The sequence below is a fragment of the Bos taurus genome, chromosome 14, assembly GCF_002263795.3.
Source record: "Bos taurus isolate L1 Dominette 01449 registration number 42190680 breed Hereford chromosome 14, ARS-UCD2.0, whole genome shotgun sequence".
Lineage (NCBI taxonomy): Eukaryota > Metazoa > Chordata > Mammalia > Artiodactyla > Bovidae > Bos > Bos taurus.
The window spans coordinates 80,492,297-80,512,426 of NC_037341.1; the positions used below are offsets into that span (position 1 = coordinate 80,492,297).

General features: G+C 42.6%; 2 long non-coding RNA genes and 1 other non-coding gene across 4 annotated transcripts in view; all 3 read right to left on the reverse strand.

Annotated features, from left to right (window-relative positions):
• The window catches only part of LOC107133137 (uncharacterized), a 191,894-nt gene that overhangs the window by 29,697 nt on the left and 142,067 nt on the right, over window positions 1–20,130 (reverse strand). For both annotated transcript variants that reach the window (XR_009490561.1, XR_009490560.1), the window contains exon 4: window positions 12,082–12,221. This is a non-coding gene — a long non-coding RNA (uncharacterized lncRNA). The remainder of the gene's footprint in view (window positions 1–12,081; window positions 12,222–20,130) is intronic.
• TRNAS-GGA (transfer RNA serine (anticodon GGA)) lies at window positions 6,657–6,729 on the reverse strand. Its single transcript has one exon. It is a non-coding gene; the product is annotated as a tRNA-Ser (tRNA).
• LOC132342235 (uncharacterized) lies at window positions 18,873–19,863 on the reverse strand. Its single transcript, XR_009490562.1, has 2 exons — window positions 19,125–19,863; window positions 18,873–19,011 (listed from the first exon to the last, which is right to left on the reverse strand). It is a non-coding gene; the product is annotated as an uncharacterized lncRNA (long non-coding RNA).

Below are 20,130 nucleotides of genomic sequence, written 5' to 3' on the forward strand. Positions count from 1 at the left end.
GGTGACAGTCAGCAAGGCAACAGGGACCCCAGTTCTTTTTAAAAACCGATTTGTATTGGCATACAGTTGCTTTATAATGTTGTGTTAGTTTCCACTGCATGGCAAAGTGAACCAGCTGTCCATACCCTCTTTACTGGATTTCCTTCCCGTTTAGGTCACCACAGGGCGCTGAGCAGGCTTCCCTGAGCTGTAGAGTGGACTCTAGTTAGTGAACTATTTTATACAGAGCATCACTGGTGCATCTGTGTCCATCTCAACTTCCCAGTTCATCCCACTCTTCGCTCCCCACCCACGTCCTCCCTTGGTGTTCATACATCATTCTCTGCATCTCTGGCTCTGTTTCTGTAGTCGCAAGGAACTCAATTCTGCCAACAAACTGAATGAGCAAGAAAACGGATTCTTCCATGAACCCCCCAAGAAGAACACACAGCCCTACTAACACCTTAATTTCAACTTTGTGAGACTCTAACTGAAGAAGCCAGCCAAACCCCCCTGAACTTCTCACCTAAAGAACTATGAAATAGTAAATAGATACGCATTTGTAACAAATTACATAGCAATAGAAAACAAATACAGGGGGAAAATGATGGTGGTGATGATCATAACGATGACGATGAAAAGCAGTAGGAAGAACTCCGCAGATCTGAACAGGCATCAGCATTTACTTCAAAGGTCCTTCCCAGTGTGCAACAAAAAGACCCACGACTGGAAGAAGCACTGCAAAATTGCGGGCCCAGTTATTAGTGTAAAGAGAAGATGCAAAAACATCCCAGGGGGAGGGAGGAGCAAACGCTATTTAACAGAAAAAGTAACCATTAAGGCAAAGCATTCAATATCACGGTAATCCAAGCCTATGCCCCAACCAGTAATGCTGAAGAAGCTGAAGTTGAACAGGTCTATGAAGACCTACAAGACCTTCTAGAACTAACCCAAAAAAGATGTCCTTTTCATTATAGGGGACTGGAATGCAAAAGTAGGAAGTCAAGAAACACCTGGGGTAACAGGGAAATTCAGCCTTGGAATACAGAATGAAGCAGGGCAAAGGCTAATAGAGTTCTGCCAAGAAAATGCACTGGTCATAGCAAACACCCTCTTCCAACAACACAAGAGAAGAGTCTACACGTGGACATCACCAGATGGTCAATACCGAAATCAGATTGATTATATTCTTTGCAGCCAAAGATGGAAAAGCTCTATACAGTCAGCAAAAACAAAACCAGGAGCTGACTGTGGCTCAGATCATGAACTCCTTATTGCCAAATTCAGACTTAAATTGAAGAAAAGCAGGGAAAACCACTAGACCATTCAGGTATGACCTAAATCAAATGCTTTACAGTTATACAGTGGAAGTGACAAATAGATTCAAGGTATTAAATCTGAAAGACAGAGTGCCTGAAGAACTATGGACAGAGGTTCATGACATTGTACAAAAGGCAGGGATCAAGACCATCTCCAAGAAAAAGAAATGTGAAAAGGCAAAATGGTTGTCTGGGGAGGCCTTAGAAATAGCTGTGAATATAAGAGAAGCAAAACGCAAAGGAGAAAAGGAAAGATATACCCATTTGAATGTGGAGTTCCAAAGAATAGCAAGGAGAGATAAGAAAGCCTTCCTCTGTGATCAATGCAAAGAAATAGAAGAAAACAATAGAATGGGAAAGACTAGAGATCTCTTCAAGAAATTTAGAGATACCAAGGAAACATTTCATGCAAAGATGGGCTCAATAAAGGACAGAAGTGGTATGGACCTAACAGAAGCAGAAGATATTATGAAGAGGTGGCAAAAATACACAGAAGAACTATAAGAAACAGATCTTCATTACCCACATAACAATGATGGTGTGGTTTCTCACCTAGAGCCAGACATCCTGGAATGTGAAGTCAAGTAGGCCTTATGAAGCATCACTATGAACAAAGCTAGTGGAGGTGATGGAGAAGGCAATGGCACCCCACTCCAGTACTCTTGCCTGGAAAATCCTATGGACGGAGGAGCCTGGGAGGCTGCGGTCCATGGGGTCGCTAAGAGTTGGATACGACTGAGCGACTTCACTTTCACTTTTCACTTTCATGCATTGGAGAGGGAAATGGCAACCCACTCCAGTACTCTTGTCTGGAGAATCCCAGGGACAGGGGAGCCTGGTGGGCTGCCATCTATGGGGTCGCACAGAGTAGGATACGACTGAAGTGACTTAGCAGCAGCAGCAGCAGCAGCAAAGTAATAGAAGTCCAGTGGAGCTCTTTCAAAACCCAAAAGATGATGCTGTGAAAGTGCTGCACTGAATATGCCAGCAAATGTGGAAAACTCAGCAGTGGCCACAGGACTGGAAAAGGTCAGTTTTCATTCCAAGCCCGAAGAAAGGCAATGCCAAAGAATGCTCAAATTACTGCACAATTGCACTCATCTCACACGCTAGTAAAGTAATGCTCAAAATTCTCCAAGCCAGGCTTCAGCAATATGTGAACCGTGAACTTCCAGATGTTCAAGCTGGTTTTAGAAAAGGCAGAAGAACCAGAGATCAAATTGCCAACATCCATTGGATCATCGAAAAAGCAAGAGGGTTCCAGAAAAACATCTACTTCTGCTTTATTGACTACACCAAAGCCTTTGACTGTGTGGATCACAATAAACTGTGGAAAATTCTGAAAGAGATGGGAATACCAGACTACCTGATCTGCCTCCTGAGAAATCTGTATGCAGGTCAGGAAGCAACAGTTAGAACTGGACATGGAACAACAGACTGGTTCCAAATAGGAAAAGGAGTATGTCAAGGCTGTATATTGTCACCCTGCTTATTTAACTTCTATGCAGAGTACATCATGAGAAATGCTGGGCTGGATGAAGCACAAGCTGGAATCAAGATTGCCTGGAGAAATATCAATAACCTCAGATATGCAGATGACACCACCCTTATGGCAGAAAGTGAAGAGGAACTAAAGAGCCTCTTGATGAAAGTGAAAGAGGACAGTGAAAACGTTAGCTAAGCTCAACATTCAGAAAACTAAGATCACGGCATCCGGTCCCATCACTTCATGGCAAATAGATGGAGAAACAATGGAAACTGTGACCGACTTTATTTTCTTGGACTCCAAAATCAGTGCAGATGGTGACTGCAACCATGAAATTAAAAGACACTAGCTCCTTGAAAGAAAAGCTATGACCAACATAGATAGCATATTGAAAAGCAGAGACATTACTTTGTCAACAAAGGTCCATCCAGTCATACCTATGGGTTTTCCAATAGTCATGCATGGATATGCGAGTTGGACTATAAAGAAAGCTGAGCACTGAAGAATTGGTGCTTTTGAACTGTGGTGCTGGAGAAGGCTCTTGAGAGTCCCTTAGACTGCAAGGAGCTCCAACCAGTCCATCCTAAAGGAAATAAGTCCTGAATATTCATTGGAAGGACTGATGCTGAAGCTGAAAGTCCAATACTTTGGCCACCTGATGCGAAGAGCTGACTCATTGGAAAAGACCCTGATGCTGGGAAAGACAAGGCGGGAGGAGAAGGGGATGATAGAGGATGAGATGGTTGGATGGCATCACCATCTCGATAGACAAGAGTTTGAGCCACCTCCCAGAGTTGTTGATAGACAAGGAAGCCTGGTGTGCTGCAGTCCAAGGGGTCGATAGATTCAGACACGACTGAGCAACTGAACTGAACTGCACTGAACAGAAAAGAAAATTACAGATGAACTGGCACAGACCAGAGGCCATAGACCCCAGTGATTAAGTCTTTTACTTTTTTAATTTAGACATTCTGATTTGAGTCCTGACACAGCTACTTGCAAGATTCATGATCTTGAGAATGTTACTTGACTTGTCAGTTCCCAAGTTTCTTTTCTGTAGAATGGATGTAATGATGTTATCTTATAGGGATACTGTAAGAATTAAATAAATACATACACATAGATTTGATATGGAGATGTAAGTGGGCTTCCCAGCTGGCTCTAGTGTTAAAGATCCTGCCTGACAATGAGACTTATGAGACCTGGGTTTGATCCCTGGGTAGGGGCGATTCCCTAGAGGAGGGCATGGCAAGCCACTCTAGTATTCTTGCCTGGAGAATCCCATGGACAGAGGAGCTGGGCAGGCTACAGTCCACAGAGTCACAAAGAGTCAGATACGACTGGAGGGACTTAGCATGCACACATAGATATCAGTACAGACAGAGAGAGATAATGCTAAGAATAGTTCTGGCACCATATATTAGCTTTTCTCATATTATTAGATATTTCATCAGCAACACTAGATGCTCAAAGGTACTGAAAGAATGCCTTCAATTTTCTCAAGAGAAAGATATTTTAAAATTATAATTTCAAACTTTAAAAAGCTACTAAGCAGATATGAAAACAAGACATGTTTAGAGATGTTGATACAATGTGCCTGTTAAAAGATTTTGAGGCTATACTCAGTTCAGTTCAGTCGCTCAGTCGTGTCCGACTCTTTGCGACCCATGAATTGCAGCACGCCAGGCCTCCCTGTCCATCACCAACTCCCGGAGTTCACTCAGACTCATGTCCATCGAGTCAGTGATGCCATCTCATCCTCTGTTGTCCCCTTCTTCTCCTGCCCCCAATCTCTCCCAGCATCAGAGTCTTTTCTAATGACTCAACTCTTCACATGAGGTGGCCAAAGTACTGGAGTTTCAGCTTTAGCATCATTCCTTCCAAAGAAATCCCAGGGCTGATCTCCTTCAGAATGGACTGGTTGGATCTCCTTGCAGTCCAAGGGACTCTCAAGAGTCTTCTCCAACACCACAGTTCAAAATACAACAAAATGAGGAAAAGAAAGCAAAAAGGATGGTTGTATCTAGTGGACTAACCAGATATTAATGATGGAGAACATCTGAAAGGTGATTTTTTTTCCCCCTGAAAACAACTACCTATCCAAATTGGAGTGAAGGGATAATAGGAGTTACGGTAATGTATGCTAGGCATATTGTTTTGAACTTTTAATCTGTGTCCAAAGCATAGAAGACTTAGCAATATTTTGTTCTGACCTCAGGACAAAATATCTAAACTAAGAGCTTGATAACAGGCAAGTAATGTGGGATGTAAAGAAGACAAAAATAAGATGGGGGAAAGATTCAGAATGATAAATGTATCATTTGAAGTTAAAAGGCCAACCAATAGAAACAAATTATAATAAAAATAACAAGGAAAGAGCAGAAAGAATGCAAGGGAACTAACCCCAAAATCCTGTGTATTTCTTCTGATGCTTCAGATGGATGAGCTGTTGTAACAGTGAAGCGTCTAAAGCCAGCCCCTCGGCTATTGCAGCAAACCCCACTCAGGCTTCTGTTCCGGGGGACATGGCTCTGGATCCTTCTTACCTCCCCTGCATGGCTCCATCTTTTCCATTTTCCCAATGACTTACAAACATGTAAGTTCTCTAGTTCTAAAGAAGCAATGATGTTCCCCAGGTGAAACAGTGGTAAAGCATCCGCCTGCCAATGCAGGAGACACAAGAGACGTGAGCTGGATCCCTGGGTGGGGAAGATCCCCTGGAGGAGGAAATGGCAGTCCACTCCAGTATTCTTACCTGGAGAATACCATGGACAGAGGAGCCTGGTGGGCTACAGTCCCTGGGGTCGCAAAGAGTCAGACACAACTGAGTGACTGAGCATACACGCACACAAAGAAAAAAATACAAACAAACACCTTTCTTACAGCACATGCCGCTCTGACTATAGGTCCATTTTTCTAGCTCCATTTGGAGCAGTCACTCCACAGAACTGACTGTGCTTGTTGACTCTGACTCCTTCACACCCATTCTTCTCAAGGCCACCCTCCAATCTAGCTGTGCCCTACAGAAGCATGACTGAAAATAACAGGTGCAATAAAAATTACAATGTACATTAAACAACAGGCAGATAATTTTATTTAGTAAAGCAAAAAAATAGAGGCGTGGTCACATCATCCAGTTGAGAAGTTGGTAATACCGCAACCCTTTAAAAAGACTGCCTCTGGGGGTGGGCAGGGGTTTGGAAAGAAGAGGCTAGTAATTTTTACTTTTCATCATAAACACTTCTGATCTATTTGATTGGTTACTATGTAAACAAATGATTTGAGAAAATAAAGTTACGACAGCATAAGTCATTCATTTTCTGTTATTTACTAGCTAGAGAAGTTTCATATTTCCATATAGGAACCTATGCTATCTTTAGTGGAAAAACAGTCAGTATTCTTTTTCCATTTCCAAAAATATAGAATTTTATTATAGCTGTATACCTTGATTCGGAAAACACTATTTCTGAGTTTTTAGAGACCTGGTTTTTGACATACAGGCCCCTCACAAAATTACAGCCTCATCATTCTAACCTTGTGTGATTCCCAGTTATATCTTACAACCAAACCATTAAAAAAACCATTATCTTCATAATACTAAAATGTAATAACTTTGTAATAACAGTATCAACCAAAATTAGCAGGTGGATGCCAGGTGATTAGGCTCTGGCCCAAAAAATGGCCTGAAGGAGAGGTCCCACAGGCCCTGATGTACAACCAACCTCGCTGCAGCAGAGCAAAGTGAAGTGAAGTCGCTCAATTGCATCCGACTCTTTGCGACCCCATGGACTGTAGCCCATTGGGCTCCTCCAACCATGGAATTCTCCAGGCAAGAGTACTGGAGTGGGTTGTCATTTCCTTCTCCAGGGGATCTTCCTGACCCAGGGATCGAACCTGGGTCTCCCGCATTCCAGGCAGACGCTTTACCGTCTGAGCCACCAGGGAAGCCTAGGGGAGGAAAAGGGGAGACAAGTCCGCACTGTGCATCTTGAGCTGAACTGCACAAAGAGCCGACTACCCACACAACGACTCCGGAGCAAAGTTCCTTTAGCCTCAATCCGACGTGCACATGTGTGAATACACACGCACCTCTATGCACACGCAGATCTCACACAAATTTCTGATCTGGAAAGATTTCCTGTCTTTTCAAGATGAGGAACGATCAAGTGCAGGATCTATGTAAGAAAGCTACCAGTACATAAAAAGAAAGGAACAAGAACAGAAAAGCAAAAGAAGGAAGTTTTGCTGTGGAGCAGCTGAAAATTGTGGCAAAGGATTTTCCCAGTTACTCAAAAAATAACAAATGTAAGGACCTTTATATAAAACAAGCTCAAAGCAGAAGGGGCCCAGCAAAGAATGATAACAACAATCAGAGCACACAGATGAAATTGACCTGGAAGAGTGAGTTAGCCTTCTAAAGCCACAATTGAGCTCTTGCACACGTAATTCCCACTCTCGTCCTGAGCTCAGGGGACCTGGGCAAGGCTCCTGCCCCTGGAACAGGCTTCACAAGTGGCTTCCACGCCCTCATTTTACTTGCTGTAAAATATATAAGAAACAAAATCACAGTTCTCATTTTATAACCATATCACAAACGGGTCGAGCCAGCAGTCCCTCAAACCTATATTTTTCCTGCCTGCAAGACTGCTTATGAGAACATTTTTTACCTTCTCTAGACAGCCTTTGAGGATGCGATGATCAACACTGGGTGGTTTTAACCTTGGCTGCAGGCGGGGAGACAGGGATCCACAAGGATGGAGACAAGTCTCCAGGGCCCATCACAGCCAGTCGGGTTCCTGGGGGCTTTGTGCCCTCAGAGCAAGCGGGGTGATAAACGTGAAGCCGTGACTCGCAACGTGACAGTCTTCACTGACCGCTCTTCTCTGGCTTGTCTGCTGAAGTTCTCAGATTGAGAGCAGTGGGCTGGCGAGTCGTCCCCGACCCCAGGACAAAAAGCGCGGGCCCTGCTTTTGGACTTTGCGGTGAAGAAGAGAGAAGGAAACCAGCTTTACCTACTGACCTGCACCCAGTGGCCTCGAAGGCCTCCTCACTCAGACAGAGCTGACTCCATCCACCCTGCTTTAAGTCTCTGCTGCTGCTGCTGCTGCTGCTAAGTCACTTCAGTCGTGTCCGACTCTGCAACCCCATAGACGGCAGCCCACCAGGCTCCCCCGTCCCTGGGATTCTCCAGGCAAGAACACTGGAGTGAGTTGCTGTTTCCTTCTCCAATGCATGAAAGTGAAGGGTGAAAAGTGAAAGTGAAGTCGCTCAGTCGTGTCCAACTCTTAGCGACCCCATGGACTGCAGCCCACCAGGCTCCTCCAGGCGTCCACGGGACTTTCCAGGCGAGAGCACTGGAGTGGGGTGACATTAGTGTACAGGATTTCTAAATCCTCAGGGGAATCAACGTCAGACTGCACCAATCTCCCACTTTTTCTGGGGAAATGTGCTAAAACTGAAATGTGGATTGAAAAAGAAAGAACTCTTCACTGTAAGTACAGTAACCTAAATATCTGGAGGAAAAGACTTTCTAAGTGAAACCTTGGTTTGAAACAACTCTGTGGAAATTACTTTCTCTCCACAGCAGTATCTCTATATGCCCCCCAAATTCAAGAAAACACTCACATGTAAATGTGATTCCTCAGTGGCTTTCTGATGTAATATGGGCAGCTCGACGGAGAAGGCAAAGGCAACCCACTCCAGTGTTCTTGCCTGGAGAATCCCAGGGACGGGGAGCCTGGTGGGCTGCCGTCCACGGGGTCGCACAGAGTCAGACACGACTGAGTGACTTCACTTTCAATTTTCACTTTCATGCATCGGAGAAGGCAAAGGCAACCCACTCCAGTGTTCTTGCCTGGAGAATCCCAGGGACGGGGAGCCTGGTGGGCTGCCGTCCACGGGGTCACACAGAGTCAGACACGACTGAAGCGACTTAGCAGCAGCAGTAGGTCAGCTCTAACCCAGAAGACTGGTATTCTCATAATGCCCCATCACCATCGATTCCTATATTGCTCTGATCAATAAAATACGCGAAAAGATAATTTTAAAATTAAGTGCAAATTATAGAAATTTATTTATATATTTAGTTAGCAAAAGAAAAAAGAAAATATGTAAATAAAGGTTAATAAATTCAACTGGACATAATATAAGCACATACTGATACCAATAAAAACACTAGATTTTTTTCTTTTACATTCTTTCTTATTTATGCTAAACAGTAAAATAACAACCATAGTAAATTTTAATAAATATGAGCCACAAAAATATATTTTCAAAATACAGTACAGATAGTAATATCTTAAGGAAGTCTAAATTCTAAAGGATAAGGAGGGATATGACAGATATTTATCTAATACAATATTTTACAATGTGCACATCAGGGGTATATCATCCAGATTTTATTCTCAGTTTATTCCATGAATATTTGCAATTGACCAGTTGTGAATGCCTGTATAATTCAGGTACAAAAAACACAGATTAGAAATGACAACTGACATAAAATAATTTATATGTTATAAAATATGTTTCAGTATATTTTCATACTGTGTATTTCTGGATTGTACCTAAGCTTATTTACGACTCAAAATTCCACTTGTATTTCAGGAAATGTAATTTTGTTTGACAGGAGGCAAAAACAAACAAACAAAAAAAAGCAAAACACAAACATACAAAACAAAACTTAGTTCGATCTACAAAATTATAGGTAATTTATAGCCTCCAGGGGCCTGTGTGTAATATAACTTTTAAAAAGCAAAAAACAAACATACAAAACAAAACTTAGTTTGATCTACAAAATTATAGGTAATTTATAGCCTCCAGGGGCCTGTGTGTAATATTACACAGATTATCCAGTCCTTTCAATAACTATTTATTTAGCTGTAGTTTTGAAAAGCAGTATACGAATCCATTAACTCATGTTAATTCTGGAGAAAAAACATCTGATACCCAGTGTTAATTTTCCTGCCTTGAGCATATAACCAGGGCAAAGATATATTCTTGTTTGACTTTTAAATGCCATTTAAATGTGTCTCTGCATCTGAAATTTTTGCTCAAAATTTATACAACTATATTGAATGATAAAACAGTAAGGACTAATATATTTAATGATCTAAGATATAATGTCTCAAAAAATGAAATTTGGAAACATTTTAGTATATGGAAACTTAAGACCAACATTTTGAGGGGAACAAAAAACAAAAACTGACTGGGAGTTAAAGATTTAAAAGGCTCTTCATTGGGCCAACTGTTTTTATTTGATATTAGATGAAATGTCTACCAAATACCCTAAAACAGATTAATGATAGAAGTCAGTTAACTCATTTTTTCCTTTCCACGTGTGGGAATATTGGAATTTCTATAGCTGGTAATACTATGTTCCATATGTTTAAATATTAAACACATACACCAGTGTAACCTCTAGGCCACAAGATGAAGTGAACCAAATTTATATTTCTCTTTCTAGGTTTTTTTAAAAAATATATCTTCCTCTTTGCCTTGGGAAAATTCATTTCAGGAAAAGTTATGAGTACCTTTGAAAAGTCATTATGTTACCTTTTCCAGAAGAAGGTCCATGTTTTGGTCATCTCTACTTAAGGAATACAAATTAACTGAACATGAGTAATCATAGAGGTCATGCGATACTGCAAAGAGTGAGACACTGTTTATTTCTGCTCCTTACTTAGTGATGCAAATTTAAGCAAGATATATACCTTCTTTGACCCATGATTTCCTAGTATATACTGAGATCATGATATCATTCTGTTTCTTGGTGTGTTTTTTTTTTTTTTTTGGCTGCATGTGGGATCTTAGTTCCCTGACCAGGGATTGAACCCCTGCCCAGGAAGCACAGAGTCTTAACCACTGGACCACCTGGAAAGTCCTAGACCACCACTCTTTTAGGGTAACAGAAAAGATTAACCAGGGGAAAGACCCAGAATTGTCAAAGCAATGGTGAGGAAAAGGACAAAGCTGAAGGCGTAGCCCTCCTGGACTCCAAAGTACAATGGTTGACTGGAAAATTTTTCAGTGAAAGATTCTGGAGAAAGGCTCTTTAAGGGACACCATTCAAATGCCCAGGATCCATAATTGTTCCAGAGATCTGACGCAGCTGGTCATTTCACGAATCATTTAAGTGAGAATGGTTGGTAGCTTCATAGAGCTATTCCTGCCAACTCAATTCCTAAGCAAGAATACTTCCCTGACTTTATGCACAAGCCTCTTCTGTCCTCCACTCAGTAGTCATATGATGGATACGACTGGCTATGAAAGACTCCCCACTCCGTATCACACATTTTCAATACGTATTTGGCCAAGTTGCTTCAGCTGTGTCCAACTCTTTGTGACCCTCTGGACTGTAGCCCACCCAGCTCCTCTGTCCATGGATTCTCCAGGCAAGAACACTGGAGTGGGGTGCCATGCCCTCCTCCGGGGGATCGTCCCAACTCAAGGATCGAACCCGCATCTCTCACATCTCCTGAATTGGCAGGCGGGTTCGTTACTACCAGTGCCACCTGGGAAGCCCATATTCTAGAACAGCTAACATCTATTTAGTTCTGGGTTTCAGGCACTGAGCTCATGACTTGACATGCGTCGGTTTGTCATAGTAAGTGTAAAGTCAGTACTATACTTCTCTCCATTTTGCAGATGATAAAACAGAAGCCTACGGGTTTCAGTAAACTGCAACTTCTCATGGGTCAATCCAGGGTGGAGTCAAAACTCTATTCCAGGTGTGTTGACCTGAATGTCCATGTTGCTAATCACAATAAATGGATTAAGAGAGACCATTACTGCAGAAAGTCAAGAGTGGAAAAGGGATGGAGGTGGGGGATGAGAGTTGGGGAACTGATGCTTCCCTATCCTGAACTTGGGCCTCCCTATGGCTCAGACGGTAAAGAATCTGCCTGCAATGCTGGAGACCCAGGTTCAATCCCTGGGTTGGGAAGACCCCCTGGAAAAGGGAGTGATGGCAACCCAGTCCAATATTCTTGCCTGGAGAATCTCATGGACAGAGGAGCCTGGAGTCCATGGGGTCGCACGGTCTAATACGACCAAGTGACTGAGCATGGCAGAGGCATCCCCCGCCTCAGCTTCTATGTTCTCCAAACCACAGATACATGTATCTGGATCTTCAGGAGGTTTTCATGCAGCGCCTCTCAACAGATTTGAAGAATAGGATGAGAATTAGTAAACAGTTCACCATCCCAACACACACATCCATGCTCCTGTGCACACACATACCTTGGGGAGGGGACGGGCACAGCACACCAACTCTGAAGAAATCCTTTATCTTCCACTTACCTTATCTCTCCACTTTAATCTCTTTATCACTTTGGATGCAGATCGGACACATTACAGCTGTCTCCTTTGTAAGTCAGGCCTCTCTGAAGTCTTCCTCACTTTGCTGTGTAGAAACTGTCTTCCTGGAGATTTGGCCAAACCTGAGATCACACGAACTCTATGTTAACACAGGTTGCTCGAAAGGAAAAGGAACTTTGAACTCTTTCATTCAACAAGAAATCTATCTTCTTTATCTTGTCCCTCTTCAAAAGCTTCCCTTTTTCCACTGCTGGTTGCATAACAGCAGATCTGTGATGAGGGTAATGACTTGCATTGTATAGCTATGCAAATGAATTCCAAGTGCTCCGTCAGACGATGAAAGGAAAAATGATGACTATTTTATTCGGCTCGTTCTAGAGTAAACACCGGTAAACTCACTACAGGATACACCTTCACTGAATATCTATGAATGAAGGAAGAGTCTCTGATTACTGGTTTTGTCTTTATTTCTATTTGATAAATTACATTTAATTATGGCATAAAAATTAGCCATGTAATAAGGTATAATTTCTGAGAACAGCATAAATTCTAATGATTGTAAATAAAGAGACCGCATGACAACTCTGCAAACTCATCAGAATGGTTTGGTTTATATTTCTTTAAAAGATTAGTGTGCATAATATGGAACTTTCTTCAAAGTGTTAATTCTAGAATTCTTTATGAAAAAGCAATTGAAGAAATCAGTATTACATGGAAATGCATTTTATAATAGATACAATCTACCCACTAAATGAAGCTGTGGAAATTAAAAAAAAAATTACCCACCAAATTCTTCTCTAATTGAGCAACTGCTAATTAAATCAAGTGCTCAACTAGTTAATCACAGTTAAGCAGTGCATTTCGAAGCCTCTCCCAGTTGACATTTAGCCAAGAACTGCCTGTGTCTCTTCCTGCAGCCTCCCACACCGTCCACTGGTTCCCGCATTTCACGTTCAGTTAGCAGGGTGAGATATCTGAAACCACTTTCACAAGGTCCATGCGTCCAAGGACAGTTCAGCACGTCTTTTTGATCAAAATACAAGAAAAAGACAGTGACTACTATTCATAACTGACTTCCATACTCTGTTGTGTAAAATGTCAACAAAGAGCAGGCAGAATTATCAACAGTAACTGCAATGACTCCAAATGCTGCTCCACACCACAGCGGAGACCAGGAGTCAGGAAAAGGAAGGGTATCTTGATGACTTTCACCCCACCATTCGCCTATTCTTTTCCAAACAACCCCTGACCTGTGAAGAAGTGAAGGAAGCCTTTGTGCCATATCACAGTAACATGCGAGGGCCAATGACAAACTTCTGAACGTGCCAGAAATCACGTCTTCTTTAGCAAGTCTTACTGTGAAAGTTCGAACATTGTTCTCTTTGACCCCTTTCCAGTTATAAATCCCTCCTTGCGTGCTAACTCTAAAAAGCGTCTAGACTGTATTTTCTCCCTTCAATTCTATTGTTCCATAATGATCAGAGAGTCCTACTGAAAATCATACTTAAACCCCATTTGCTACTGCCGTCAGCACTTCTTGCCTCACTCACTGCAGGTTTGGGATCATGGTCTCAATCTCCATTCCAGCGCTTTTGTGTCTTGCCTGATGCCTGCTCAGTTGCTTCAGTCATATCCACCTCTTTGTGACCCCGTGGACTGCAGCCCGCCAGGCTCCTCTGCCCATGGGATTCTCCAGGCAAGAACACTGGAGTGGGTGGCCGTGCCCTCCTCCAGGGGATCTTCCCGACACAGTGGTCGCAGCCACGTCTCCTGCATTGCAGGCGGATTCTTCACTGCTGAGCCACCGGGGAAGCCTGAGGTCTTAGACGATTCCGAGTCAACGTTGAGGACCCAAACCACACAGCAGTTTTGCCACAAGGGAGTCAGCTGACAACTCGTTCAGGCACACTCTGGATACCATCACCCGCAGAATTTCCCTGGCTTTGCAATACTAAACTCAGACCTCATCCTCCCTGAACTTGCCTTCCAATCCTTTCAGGAAACAAGGTGGATGGTCTGCCCACCTCGTGTGAGCTGTGGAGTTGATGCAAACACACACATGTGAGGGGACTAAAACCATCATAAGCTAAACTGGGGCTTCAGTCCGGCTCAGGAATCCTACGAGGTTTCTCTTATTTCTCTTGTTGACTCTCTTACCTCCTGTTATTTCTCTTTCTCTTTCTCTCAAGAGTTTATCTATATATTTCACAGAAAATATAAAAGTCTTTAGAAAATAATCAACTCAACTTTGCCCCATCATATTCATGATTCCCTGGTGGCTCAGACAGTATAGAATCTGCCTGCAATGCAGGAGACCAGGATTTGATCCCTGGGTCAGGAAAAACCCCTGGAGGAGGGCACGGCAACCCACTCCAGTGTTCTTGCCTGGAGAAACCCATGGACAGAGGAGCCTGGGGGGCTACAGTCCGTGGGGTTGCAAAGAGTTGGACACGACTAAGGGACTAACGTTTTCACTTTCTCCTTATTCATAAATCTACTGAAAATGGATTCCTTCTTTCCTCGCCTCTCTCCTGTTACACAGACATGGTATTTTGGAGGGCATCGCAGAGAGGACGTGACCGCCGGCTGGCCCAGGAGCTGGAGCCCCGCCCCGGCATGTGCTGTCTCTTCACCATTGCCGCACTGAGTGCTTTCAAGGATGCAAGCCTTCAGAGAATAACCTGGTGTTGGGACCATCGGGAAACCGTATGTGACTGAGCCTCAGGAAAGTGTCTGTACAAACTGTTAAGATTCTGACAGGCAGAGGTCTCCGCTCGTGTACGTTCCCTGCTTATTGAAACTTACTGCCACCTACCAATCTGGATATCCGCCTCTTCCCTTACTTCCTCTTGTCCTTCTTTTTTTTTTCTCTTGTCCTTCTTTTAAGGGAGTCAGTGTTTAATTTCATCTCCAGACCTCTCAGGGTTGCAAACCGACAGACAGCCTTATCCCTTGAGAAAATAAATGCTTCTAAAAAGAGATCCCAAATACTAACCCAGTGTCTTTTTCTCTTTATAGGCAAGCAATCCTTTTAAAAAAAATTATTTATTTTTAATTGAAGGATAATTGCTTTACAGTATTGCGCCGGTTTCTGCCAAACATCAACATGAATCAGCCATGTCCTCTTTAAGGAGTTGTCTGTTCTTAATCACTCCGGTGCTTTACTTTTTCATGCCTTCTGTATCTGCTCTAACCTGAAAATCTTTCCCACCACACACATAATCGACAACCTCCCTCAGATGCTTTCAAACTATGATGTTGGGAGAAGACTCTTTAGAGTCCCTTAGACTGCAAGGAGATCCAACCAGTCCATCCTAAAGGAAATTAGTCCTGAATATTCATTGGAAGGACTGATGCTGAAGCTGAAAGTCCAATACTTTGGCCACCTGATGCGAAGAGCCAACTCATTAGAAAAGGCCCTGATGCTAGGAAAGATTGAAGGCGGGAGGAGAAGGGGGCGACAGAGGATAGATGGTTGGATGGCATCACTGACTCGATGGACGTGAGTCTGAGTAAACTCCAGGAGTTGGTAATGGATGGGGAAACCTGGCGTGCTGCAGTCCATGGGGTCACAAAGAGTCCGACACGACTGAGCGACTGAACAACAGATCCACATAGAGGCATCCAAAGCCCATGACATTGAAACCAAATTCATCAACCCCTCATTTCCACTCTAAAAAACAAACATCTCCACTATTCCTTATTTTCGTTTATAGCACTAAAGTGAAAGTGAAAGTGAAGTCACTCAGTCGTGTCCGACTCTTTGTGACCCCATGGACACCGGGCTCCTCTGTCCATGGGATTCTCCAGACAAGAATCCTGGAGTGGGTTGCCATTTCCTTCTCCGGGGAATCTTCCGACCCAGGGATTGAACCCAGTTCTCCCGCATTGTAGAGAGACGCTTTACCGTCTGAGCCACCAGGGAAGTAACTTTACACGACTACACTTTTACAGCACTAGCCTTTACCCAGGTAAGTGAAAAACCTGAGAGGTGCTGCTTCACAGATAAACGTGTGTAAATGACAACAGAAAATAGACTGAATGCAGATTACATCCAGAAGGATGTTTGAAAGTCAAATTTAGCACAAACACTGCCTTAAAAGTATCTGACATAGTCTAAAATGCTAACAATTATTATAACTATTATAGCCATGTTTCTTCTTCACTTCCTCTCCACCACCAGTTCATCATTAAATCATCTTGTTTTTATTTCCTAAATATACTTTTATATCGGCTACTTTCCTCCAGCTCTCCTTGACTGGCCTGTTCTAAAGTATGTCCCACCCAGCCCACTCTCCAGCTCCCCCCCAGACCACGGGCACAGCTTCCGAACTGTTCTCCTGACGTCCAGTCCTGTGCCTCTTAGCTTTCCCCACCTTGACCTCTGTACAAAGACAATCTGATTAAGTCAGCACCACTCCCTCCTCCAGCAGCACCCCCAAATTTCCCTGTGAATGCAGCCTGCGCGTGTGCACGCTCGGCCGCTCTGCCGTGTCCAGGCGACCCCATGGGTAGCTCTGAGTAACATGCGTATGTGTCACACATATGACTACTTTCCCCCTCTGCCAACTCACGCCAGCTACCCTGTCCCTCCTCTCAGTTTCCTGAGCTAACCAAACCCCTTCCCACTTCTGGCTGGCACGCCTCCTGTTGTCTCTGCCTGGAGCACAAGTCTGCACAGCCTCCTCTTCCCTGCGTTTGGCCTAGTGGCCTTCGACTTATTTTCTCAGTCTAAGGTTACAGTTTAAATTCTCTAGGAACCTTTGCGAGCCTGTGTGTGTGAGTTGCTCAGTCGTGTCCGACTCTTTGTGACCCCATGGACTATACCCCGCCAGGCTCCTCTGTCCATGGGATTCTCCAGGCAGGAACACTAAAGTGGGGTGTCATGCCCTCCTCTGGGGGATCTTCCTGACCCAGGGATGAAACCCAGGTCACCCACATTGCAGACGGATTCTTTACCATCTGAGCCAAGAGGGAAGCCCCCTAGGAAACTTTACCTGATACCTTTCAATCGGTAATTTCCGAACTATAAATCATGGCCCATGGTGTGTTATGAACTCATTTCAGAGTGTCTACAACTAGTATTTTTTTTTAAATGGTAGAATATTATACCACAGCATGAACTAGGATGAGATGGAATGTACACCGCATTACTTGTAACTCCGGTAAAGTGCTACTTTACACATTTCTGTGTATGTGTGTGTGTTGGTGAAAGAAAGTATATTTTTCTTACTATGAGTCATATTCAAAAAATAAGTTGGAAACATAAGTTTGCCAAAGTTGGAAACATAAGTGTGTAAACCACTGTTGTAAGTGATGTTCACCATTTGTGTGTTTTCCTAACACCAGGATTTTTCGTTTAGCCAGATGAACACACCCAGGCTGTTATCTGTGTATCTGCAACTGAAGTGTCGTCCTACACAAGATTCAGGAAACAAAGGAAGCGAACACTTGTTTGCTTTCTGCCCAAGTCACTGAATGTTTATTCAGCCACTATCAGGAGGCCACAAAACGAGGAACATTCTTACGGCTCTTTTGCTACAGTTGCTGCTGCTGCTGCTAATTTCAAGCTCAGCAACGGCTATGAACATGGGCCCAGCAGGCAGACGTGCCTCAGTTCAAATGCCTTCTCTGCTGGGCACCAGTTTAAGCCATTTTGCAAACTGCATAACTTCTGTAAGTTTCTTTTTTCTCATCTGTCAGTTGGAGATGACACTCTCTGCCTTACTGGGTTATAAAGTTAAATGAGATAACGTGCCCCTAGAACAGTGTCTAAGAAGTGGAAGACCCCTAATAAGCATCGGTCTTCTTCATTCTCTTTCTTTCTCCAGTCTCCACGTGTACAGTAAGCATTGAGAGAATCCAGGCTTGGTCTTCTGACAAAGGCCTTTCTCAGATACTAATTTTATATTTATTTTATAATGCAATTATAATATAATCAAATCAATTTCAGGTATGATACAAGCAAAACTAATGACATCATGATTTTCTTAATTTTTTCGACCCCACGTCTATTTCCCTCTATTCTCCTGTTCGTGACTGAGCAGGCCACATGTTTGGATCAGTCTCTTTCAGTAATTCAAGAATTACATACAAATTTCCAAGTCAGTTTTGGACATCTGGAATCTCTTCCATATAAATGGGGTGATTCACGATCCAATAGAGGAATCTGTCAGTTTCTAGTAGATTATGTCCATAGGTGGAAAGAAAATAAAGTCTTAAGACCCTATTATGGCTCTGCCTTAATGTGCTTTATGAAATAACTGAAAAGACTTATGATTTAGTTGACCTAACAAAAATTTACTGTTTCACTCTACCTCAGTTCAAGTCTAAAGGGTTTTTCCATCATCATTTCTTAGAATGGTCATGAAATTCTATACAGATAATCTATTAAAAATATAGGAAAGTGAAAGCCATGTCTGACTCTTCGCAACTCAATGGATTATACAGTCCATGGAATTCTCCAGGCCAGAATACTGGACTGGGTAGCCTATCCCTTCTCCAGGAGATCTTCCCAACCCGGGGATTGAACCCAGGTCTCCCTCAATGCAGGCAGATTCTTTACCTGCTGAGCCCCAAGGGAAGCCCAAGAATACTGGAGTGGGTAGCCTATCTCTTCTCCAGCGGATCTTCCCAACCCAGGAACTGAACTGGGGTGTCCTGCCTTGCAGGCGGATTCTTTACCAACTGAGCTACCAGGAAAGCCCCCAATGGGAAGAAGGAAGTAAGTGAAGATATAACAACTCAATGGAGAGTATAAAACAAGAAGAATCCTCAATACCAATAAAAGTCTCCTTATTAAAATATAGATAATGGTAGTTAGCAATTTAAGGGAGATGGGGTTTATACAGCCTGATCCTCTGCGTACGTCTGGTTCCACTAATTTCACATGTCCCTCAAAGTGGAATAAATCTAGAAGAAACGAGCAAAGCTGAATTAGACACAACTAATTTCCAAAATATCCCCAGAAATGCATATTAAATCATCAAGCATCTATACTAATTCTTTAAAGGGTTTTCTCTTACCTTTTAAATAAAACTCTTTTCATCCAGACATGCCTGTTTCTGGATGTCAAAAAGAAAAAGAAAATTGAGCATAATAGTCTTAAGAGGCATAACTTTGAAAACAGCATCACCTTCTGCGCAATCTAGTCCTCGAATTGTAACAGCCTTGATTTTCTAAATGCACTTATTTCATAACATGTTGAGACGTTTCTGAAACCTGGTAACAATATTTACTTGAGGCTAGTCTTTATTTTTAAAATGTTAGGCAGACAGTTTGCTCTTGAACAAGGTCACACATTATAAAAGCTGCTATACAGAGGATTCATATTAAGCATAATTACATTTCTCTTCATGTTGGACATATTCATAAATAGCTTAGTTTTCACAATTTAAAGTAATGTTATTTTACTGTCTTTATTGTTATATGGTACCATCAACAAGCTCACACGGAGTCTGGAGTTGTCACTTTACACATCAAGAACATAAAGACGTCTTCCCTGGCTGATTTTCCAAGAGGTAAGACAAATCCTGGCCTGACTTTTTAGAGTCTATAATAAATGAGTGGGTGTCTGCTTTGTGAACTGAATACAGAATTCAGGTTTATATAAGCAACAAGTTTGGTTTGAATTAGAAAAAAATGGTGGTACTTTTCAAATGGCTTGCTAAATCATGTCAACTGAGTTCTCTTAAATTCTATTATCTAATACCAGAAATCAGAGAGAAGCATCAGGATCATAATTTTAGATATAAATTTAATAAAATTTTCTTTTGTAAAGATGTTGAGTTTAAATATATTTCTTCTAAATCACTACAGATGGTGACTGCAGCCATGAAATTAAAAGACACTTACTCCTTGGAAGGAAAGTTATGACCAACCTAGATAGCATATTCAAAAGCAGAGACATTACTTTGCCAACAAAGGTTCGTCTAGTCAAGGCTATGGTTTTTCCTGTGGTCATGTATGGATGTGAGAGTTGGACTGTGAAGAAGGTTGAGCACCGAAGAATTGATGCTTTTGAACTGTGGT